This window comes from Pieris brassicae, chromosome 6 (assembly GCF_905147105.1).
Source record: "Pieris brassicae chromosome 6, ilPieBrab1.1, whole genome shotgun sequence".
NCBI lineage: Eukaryota > Metazoa > Arthropoda > Insecta > Lepidoptera > Pieridae > Pieris > Pieris brassicae.
Genome location: NC_059670.1, coordinates 2,479,023 through 2,489,022, shown reverse-complemented (window position 1 = coordinate 2,489,022; position 10,000 = coordinate 2,479,023).

Here is a 10,000-nt window from a genome sequence, read left to right as displayed (position 1 = left end):
CATAGATGGCGCAGTTTATGAGAATAATTTTAAGTAAATAAAATGGCTTTAAGGAATGGTAATTATTAAAAGCTAGTACCTAATAAAAGATTATAAATAATTTAATATTCATGAATTTTTTTATAAATATGCATAAATTTTCTCAGTAATCATGTCAGAAATATGTTGTTCGTCAATACAGAGTTCACTTTCAAGCTCTTTTGTATGCAGTATGTATGTAGTGGTCTTTAATTCTTATACTGTGCTGGGACAAACACCTCACACGACCGTGCCTTGCATCCTAGGGCTGTTCTAACATTGTCAGTTTCACAAGTGCTATTTTAATTTTAGTTCTATTTTCCGTTCCTCACTGGAGTTTTATTTATTTATTAACACTTACTTGCATACAGAAATACAACACAATTGACATAATTAACAGAAAAAGTAGAGCAACTGGCAGACTTATTGTCTTCGAGCGAGCGGACACATAAAAAAGAAAAAGTGCACATGAATCGCGATAATTTTAGAAAATACGAGGTTAGGGATACGATGTGGACATTACCTGTTTGTACAGTTTGTTTATTTCGGTTATAAAATGAATTTCATGGAGTGCGTATATATTTTTCAGATATGCAGTTCCATTTAGAAACGAGGCCCAAAACTCCTTTATATATCAAGATATCCTTGTCACAAGAGGTTTCTGTAAAAATTCACATACTTATAAGATAATAATAATAGAGCCAGTATGTAATTATCCATACTATAAAAAATACGAATCAGGTGTAAGTTTTGTTATACACTTAGTATATATTATTTATTTCCATTACTTCGTGTTCTGCAGTTTGGATCTTTTGAAAAACCTGAACGTTCCGTTAGAAGAAACGTTAGATCTGGTCATCGCTTCTTCTATAGATTTTTCTCCTGAAAACTTTATGATGTCAGCCCATCGTTTTTGTGCTCTTCCCACGTTCCTTTTACCTGGAGGTTCTCTCAGCGAGTAGCTTTGAGCCTTGAGAAGTTATATATAACCTTGCAATATGTCCTGCCCATTTCCATCTCAGCAGTAAGGCGGGGGCTAGCGAGTCTGTAATCTTAGTTTTCGCCCTGATTTCTTAATATGCTCCGCTCTATTCCTCTCTGGGCAGTAGTCACCCAATTCACGTATACCTTCTTATTACTATGTGACGAAAGATGACTGAGGAAAAGGCAGTTAAGAATTATTAAAGCATTTAATTTATATTAAAAAGCACGATGAAAATGAATAACTTTCAAAAGATATGCCCTACATTACCTCAACTTTAAATTGCCAAGTATGATTTCTTAACGCAATGTTTATGAGAAATTCTCAAAGGAATAAAGCTGAATACAGAATCAGCAAAACTTTTAAATTCCTCTTGGACATTCAAACCGACGTAAATATAATATAACTGCATCTTGAAGTCTTTACAAGGTATTATGAGGCAGAAAGTTGTGAAAGCTTCCCCGTGTCAAGAGTTTTATAATGGAATCAGTGAGCCCAATAGAAATTGACATAGTAAATCGAACTATAAGAATTTTTAACTTTGTTGTATAGTTTGTACAAGACGGTAAAGTTACTGTCAAGGCTTGTTTGTTGTCTGTTAACGGTATATTTAAGTTTATTGTAAACATCATCGGAAGAAACCGATGTTTGGAGACGTTTTTTAGACCTTGACCTTTGACCTTTTGTTTTACAAAAGACGAAGCGATAGGACGAATTAAGTTTGGTGGTGATTTTATGTATGGATGTGGTAGATATGTAAAACCTTTTGATAAATGAAACACTTTGTTTAAAGCTAGGTAACAACTGGCTTTAATTGTTTAAAACATGAACTTGAAGTTATATATCAAGAGTACCCCTCTTGGGTTGCGAACCTGGCACAACAAAAAACTAACTTGACTTATTGAAGAGTTCGTAAATGTAAATGATACTTATGTTATTGGACATTATCGGATACGAGAATGTTAAATTACAATTTATGAGTGTGCTTAAAACTATTGGCTTCAAGTGTGATGATTGTTTACATTTTGTTTACGCTTTTAATTATAAACTAATATATATATATATATATATATATGTAACTTAATAACTAATGTTAGGTTACAAAACGTCTCGATTAATTGTGATTTGCCCTACAGTAGGTCCGTGTCAGTCACTGGTCTAGAGGCCAACACGTTACATGACCTCCTTTCGTGTTTTCAATTTAAAGGGCTACATTACTAGTCTACGTTTTAGTTATACAATTAACATCTTTGTTTTTCTCCATTTGCATTCTGAGTGTAATTCAGTGACACGCGTGTCACGGCGGTGACTTATCATTAATTAAACATCTGTACAGTCATATACACCTGATTACATAATATAAATATAGGTCTAATATATAAAATGTCCTTTGGCATTCACCATAGTGGTATAGAAATATATAAACAATAGTCAAAAATTGTTCATTGTTCTGTAATCTTAATGCACTTGAAGAACAAATATTTTTTCGTCTGTTTAATGTATTATTTTTTTAAACAACTTGCTGATCAGACTTTCAGAACCGAGCGCTTTGTGCATGGCGCAGTTTGATACGTTTTACAATTTTAAGGCGGGTTGAGGGGGATGAGGAGGTACTGGGGATTACAATCAGAATCAATACAATAACAGTTTACTGTAAACATCTTCAATTATAATTGTAGCGTTCATTTGTTATGAAACAATGGAAATACTTGCATGAAATCAAATCATCTCGCCATCAAATACGACGCTTGTTAAACACAAACACAGCAACGCCTTCAACTACATAATAGAACCGTATAATGGCGAATAGAAGTGTATAATATACATAACTTTTGTGTATAGTTGTACATTCAACCAGACGTTAATTGAGAATGTAGTAACAGTTTGTGTTACTACGGGTCCTCGATTTTGGTCCTCGAGTTGACTGAACGTTGTTGACGTTCAGTCAAGTTCTTCAGGACAATTGATTCATTTATAAACGTGGTACCAGCTTTTACGAATGATTGTTTATATGTTTTTATTCAAGATTTGCATTTATATATTTTAGCTACATTGGTTGAATATTATCTTTTATTATAATGTTTGCCTGCTAGAACTTGCTTTTAAGCAAAAAGACCACAGATTGCCCAAACAATTAAGTCTGAATACAGTATATTTTTTCAATAAAACATTAAATGCATAGTGTTATAATAGTTGTATTTTTATATATGACGAATATTGTTTATACACTATCAGATTGCAAAAATCCCTAAGTAAGATATTTTGCATTTAAGATATCTAAAAAAATAATAATCTTCATAAAAATACCAGTGGTCCTACAGCATATTTTAGTCTTGATCTCTCAGGTATGTGTCTGTTTAGTGATCATTTGTTTTTTTCTATATAAGCACGTCTTCTGTGCCTGAAACATGCTTTCTTGGTTCAAAGGCATGCCGGTTTCCTCAAGGAGTTTTCCTTCACCGTACACGCGTTAAATTTTCATATTGACAGAGTTCATTGGTATACCTGAGGTTCGAACATACGACATCAGGGAGAGTCTGCTATTGTTTAATTATAATTATATAAACCGTTAGGTACAAGCAAAAAGGATTACAATTTAAAATAAGCTAGAACTTAAATTTAATTCACGTATTTCACAAAGGTATTTTAAACTACGCTTTTTACAAAACGCAAACTAAATAGCGTGAGTAATTGCTAATACAACATCATATTCCAAATTCCTTCTGCAAAAACCAACATAGGAGTTTAGGCACCTGTTTCGAATAGCGATTTTAACGGATTAAACAGTATTTGGGTTGATTGGTTTTAAAAAAAGCATTGTTAAGTGCCTATGTCGAACTGTTTCACTGGTAATTTTTTTATATCTTTCGTGTTTAACATAAATTTCTGCTATTTTATTTTCATTTTATAAACGTATTTTAATTGCATTTTTTGTAATTTGTTAACCGTAGATTTAGTACTATGTTCCTATGATGTGGTAAACTTTAATAAATAAAAATAAATAATACTCTAAAACTGGAATTTAAAGCTGAAAAAAATTATCGGTTTACCTCTGGTAGGTTCCACGCAACAAACTGTCACAATTGTATATAATTATAAACGAATGTGAAGTTGAGATACCTCAAAAGGAGTAATCACCGCTCACCTTGCAAAAAGAGCACGAGCGAGCTTTATGCGTGATTTAAAACTTAAAAACAGGATAGGTACAGCTCTGCTTAATCTAATCTATGATACATGGTAGTTATATACCTATCGCCAAGGTTGCTCCGGGATTGTTTATTTAAAACTACGTGCCTCCATTGTTATGCATTCAACCGAATTCAAATCGAAATTGATTTATTTGTATGTTTTGATTTCATACATCCGTGTCGGTGAATAATAATTGATGAGGTTTGTAAATTGCATTTCTATGCATAATTTTAAGTAGGTATATATTCCGTATTAAATACAGATGAACTTTGCACATTGTAGATACGTTATAGTATTTTATTAATTAAAAAAAGGTTTTATTAAAATGCATTTCATCAAAGCTATATCAAGTGTATTATCATTTATTTTAAATGTATAATTTAAAACAATAATTGCTAGAACTAAAGTACTAGGCTATAATATCTTAATAATATATAGAATATTAAATATCACATCTGGAGAAAGTACGATAAGACACTAGTAACACTTTGGCACAGGTAACTCGTTATTTAAAGACGATTTCTATGGTTTAATTTAATATAAATTTATTTATTTACACTTCGTTGCAGATATATAATAAAATTGCTATAATTAAATTAAAAGGAGGCAACTGGCGGCTTTATCACTTTCGAGCGATCTCGTCTAGGCAATAACTACGGGGACAAAATTAATTAGATAAGGTAAGCAAGAAGTGCCAAAATACCTAAGACATAGTCATTTAGACAAAACTAATGGAATAAAAAAATTAAAACATATTATGTAAACAGTGATCAGGGCAATATTTAAGAAAAAGGACACACGAAAAAGAAAAATGCGCATGAATCACGACAATTATAGATCAGTTTAACATCAGTTGGTACGAAAATTAGGGATACCATGTGGACAGATAATGATTGTACAGTAGAGTTCCTTACTTCATTTACATTATCTTAGACTAAGCGAATAGGGACGGGATGTGAATTCCATAGCACTGCATAGACCTTAAAGGATTCGCCAAGAACGGAAGAATTATGAGATGGGATTTCAAGGGTATAGTTTTCGGAAGCTATAGCTATGGGATCCCAAACATTTGAAATCGTTTTTGAGATAGGAAGGAATTTTACGATTGAACGGGATGGAATATAAGGAGAACGTGAGCATCAAGTCGCTGACGAATGGGTAATCAGCCTGCGTACGGAACACAGAGATATGGTCGTATATATATTTTTTTCACAAATAAATAATTACATTATTATAAAGACGCTTCAGGATAGATATGATAATCCTGTTTTGACTTTTCCGAGGTGCAGGTTTTATTTAATTATTCGTTGGGAGTGACGCTCCTTGAATGGATTACTTAAATCTCATTGCTTGTGGTGGTGTCCAGGCGTCGCGTCGGGTCGTCTCTCTCCCTACAATTAGATTAAGGGCCGATGGCAGTTCATGCGTCGTACTGGTGAGCGGATACTTGTGGTGACGGACTTCGATTGGTGTATACCCGGCTATCTATTAATTATTTTCTGGCTTCGACCTTGAAATAGATATTTGTGTGTTGTTCTCACAGAACAATACTGTGTTAAGTGCATGCAAAGTTTGGTTTTCTTATTCATATTACAATACATAATTTATTTAACGGATATAATGGTGCAGGATAACAAGCAGTTTTTAAAAACATTTGACGCTTTGAAAGAGTTACGGAGAGTTTATTGGCAGTTTGTTAACGTTCTAACGTCATTGATTTGAGAAGTGGCACATATGAATTTATAAGAAGATAAAAAAAAATATTTAGATTCTTACAGAAAATGGAAAAAAATTATGTTCCTCTCTGGCGGTAGTTTTGGTTTGCGTTCCTTAGATAATCTAATTCTTCAAGCTCCTAAATCACTCCTCCTTCACTGTGCAAAGTATTCTACTATGGAATTCCTTACCAATTGATATCAGACGAGCTCAGTCTCTAATTTGAGAATATTTAAATACAAAAATCTTCTTTTTGATAATTTTCTGCCTCGTAATTAGCTACTACTTATATATATTACTTGTGAGTCAATTAACCTTTGGCAGAGGTTTTACATGTATGTTTATACATATTATTATTTATATTTTTTGGATTTTATTTTATTTAATTTTAGATATAAATATTTTTTTGTTAATTAATTATGCACTTCTTGTACTTTACCCTATGTATATGTTTCTTTTTTTATTGTCCCATATTAGGGTTGCCTGGAAGACATCGCTTGTTAGCGATAAGGCCGCCTGTTGCCTAATAACTTATCTAACTTACTTACTGTATGTTTTATTTATGTTTATATTATGGTAACAAAGTATAAATAAATAAATAAAAAACAAAAAAAAACTGCAAACAGCCAATAGTAGTTCTGTTAAGGAAACATTTTTCAATAAAACCGGTTGCTTGTTATTATAATCTTAAGCTAAATATTAACTTCAGGGCCTTTGGGATACAAGTTCATTTCATAGTGTTACAAACATCATAAATTACACTATAAATTGCCATGTGAGCCTCATAAAATCCATTGTACAAGAACAGTTTCTTAGTGCAAGTTTTGTCGACTGTGTTTATTGTAGAAAAACTAATGAGAATCAATTCTATGGTAATATGATAAATATAATCTTGCGTCGTAATATATATGTCAGACGTTACGATGCTATGATCGAATCAATGGAGCGTTGATTTTTATTTTTGTGTTAATATATGAGTTTTTTTCTATTACTTTTAAGAATTATTATTTAATTTCTTTTTTTATATTAAATTAGTTCTTAGTTTGGAATCATTACTTAACGAAAAAAAGTACGAATAGTCACGACCAATCAGAGCTGAGCAAATGCCTTGAGTGGGGTCACCACCATCTTCACTTTCAACAGTGTGTTCCGGGAAGACAAGACAAGACAGTTCTAATTGAGTATTGACGACTTTGGACCGATTTGTTCACGGCCTTTGGGAGCGTTGTGCCGTACCGGGCGAGTGCTTAAACCGTACATGTAGGGCGCGGTCAAATTTATAAGGGAAGTAGTGAGTATGCTACCCATAAAAGATGCTGCAGCCACTGTTGCTCCGTGACCAATAGTGACAATTGCATAGTAGAAATATATTAAAATGTTAAATTGATTATTATACAAATTGAATTTTTTGGTCTGGTTTATCTTTTGCTTTTAATGTTTAAGTTATTTTATCTTTGTCATTATAATGTTTCCCTTTAAATGTTGTGCACACTAGTTATTGATGCACATGCATGTATCGTGTTGTTGTATGTCATGTGTTTGTTTGTGTTTCGTTTGTGTGCCTTTTAAAATAAATAAAAGACACTGTGAAGTTTCGGATATACGTAATAGTATATCCTGAGCCGAGGATGGTAATTGCAAGTGGATGGCAATACAACATCTTACCCACTTGTGTATGCCTGGGTTGAAATGCAGTGCGGCGGTTAGGAGGGTTCGCAATTTTTTTTTTTAAATATAAATGAATGAAATAAATGAATAAAAGTGAGATCGGTGCTTTGGACCCGCTGTTGCTCGTTATAATTTAAGCTAAAGTGTTATTTGTATTGTCAAAAGAATTGTTAATAATTTCTTTGCCCTCCTAATCCCACACCCACATGACGCCCACTGTCATTGCCCAATGTCACTGACATGTCATTATCGATGGAGTGAAGCTATTTCTACGACATAATTACAGATAACAAATGTCAAAACGTACTTTATACGAAGATATTAGAAGTAAATAAAATTATAGTGTAACGTGTGCTACATATTTCAATCCGTGATTATACAAAGTTTGTATCACCAAATTCCATTACTTTTCTAGTCGCGATTTTTTATTTTCTATGCATATGTTAGTATCACATTTCTGCGCCAAACATTCGTCATTTAATATGCATTTAAACCAACATTTATACTTGCATCTTTTAAACTAAAATATTTTAGCGTATCCCGTAGTTCATAGTATTTTTCTTCTAAAGGCCCACTTTCCTTTAATTATTTTAGAATACATCGGCTTGGTGAATTTCATACTTGGTACAAAGAATTATGTGTTATATGATTTTGTAATTGCTTATAGTTTTAGATGTCTCAGTCGCTACAATTTAAATTGCTTCAATAATTCAAACTACTCTTAAACTTAAAACGCAAGCGCCACTAAAATATTACTTTAACTCCGCGCTGTCGTACTAATTTTGCCATAACTAGAACAAATTCGAGCAACTTCATACATTGTCTTAATTTACTCAGTAAACACCAAACTTAAGAGACCCGGTGCTAGATAGCTGTACTTAGAATTACTTGTTCAACTATTGTAGAGAATTTATGCTCGCTATAACTTCGACAGGGAAGATTGGAAAGGTCTCTGGTTGGCGGAAATTGGAAAATCATTGTTTATGTCGTTCGGATACGCTGCAATGATAATGGAATACCTCGCTTTGTGTTCTTCATTAACACTCAGAAATTTAAGCGATTCCAACTTTACAAGGGAACAGAAGGTTTACTTTAATTATTTTATGTATTATCGTGTATAATAGATCTCAATGCTGACAGAATTCACAATGTCAAGTTATGAAAACCAATTTAAATGTTTAATAAACCTTAACAATTTAAAGGAAACACTTTTTTAACGGACTGAACCTATGTATTATTATAAACTTATATAGTCGATATCAACTCCGGGGAAATAAATTCAGATAATACAACTTTCTCTACAGCTGTGATACTTTTTGACATTCAAGACTTTTGCCTTCAGTCACCGTGACCATGCACGCTGTTAAGCACGCGAAACGTCGGAAGATAATGTAAAATAATTATAATACATAGCGTCAATCCGGTAAGAAAGTGTTTTTTTTTAAATGTGTAAAAGCTATTTTAATAAAAGACAATATTAATCTTTAATCTTAAGGTTACGATTATATGGATTTTGTTTTAATCGGACCACACATTTATGACAAACAAATGTTTTAACAACATATAAAATGGATCCCAATATGTGAATTTGTGTTTTGCTAATAATTATTTATGATCACTCAAGTTTACAATTTCGCAGAAAAAATGGCAATTGACAGGTGTATTTCTACAGAATACGAATGTTATGTAGAAAAACATACAGAATTTAAGAATATCTTATTCCAAATTTCATAAACTCGCTACCAACTTCACTTTGTAATGGACCGGAACAAACTTGTATCTGAAGTCGAAACTCTGCTACGTAGAGTCTCGGATAGGGTAGACAAAATGTAGTCCAATTTAACCCCAATGAGACACAAGTTAGCGCGTCTTTCGCTAAAAAAACTCCCTTTTTCGCTACTCCTCTCCTCGAAGACACTGTCCTTAGGGCCTCGGCTAGCATTGGAGTACTGGACGTCGACATATCGAATGACGTTCAGATTCGCGGTCATTTGGAAGGGAAGGGAATAAATTAGCATCTAAGAAGCTTGGTGTGCTCATCAAGGCGAGACGGTGAGTCACTCCGGACCATCGATTGCAATTCTATAAAGCGGAAATTTGGCCTCACATGGAGTACTGTTCTCACTGCCCAGCTGGTATGCGGGGGGCTTCCGCATAATTAAGAGTAGTTTGAATCGTCAACGACCAGTCACTGTCCTCGCGGCTTAATCACCTCTAAATCTGGGCGTTTCTTAAGGCTATTTTTGCCGCGCACCACGACTATGTGTAACCAGTTGCCCAAAGTATTTACGAACCAATTCAACTTAGGGTCCTTCAGGAAAAGAACGTACAAATTCTTAAAAAGCCGGCAACGCACTTGCGAGCCTTCTGGCAATGTGTCCGTGGGCGGCGGTATCACTTAACATCAGGTAAGAATCCTGCCCGTTT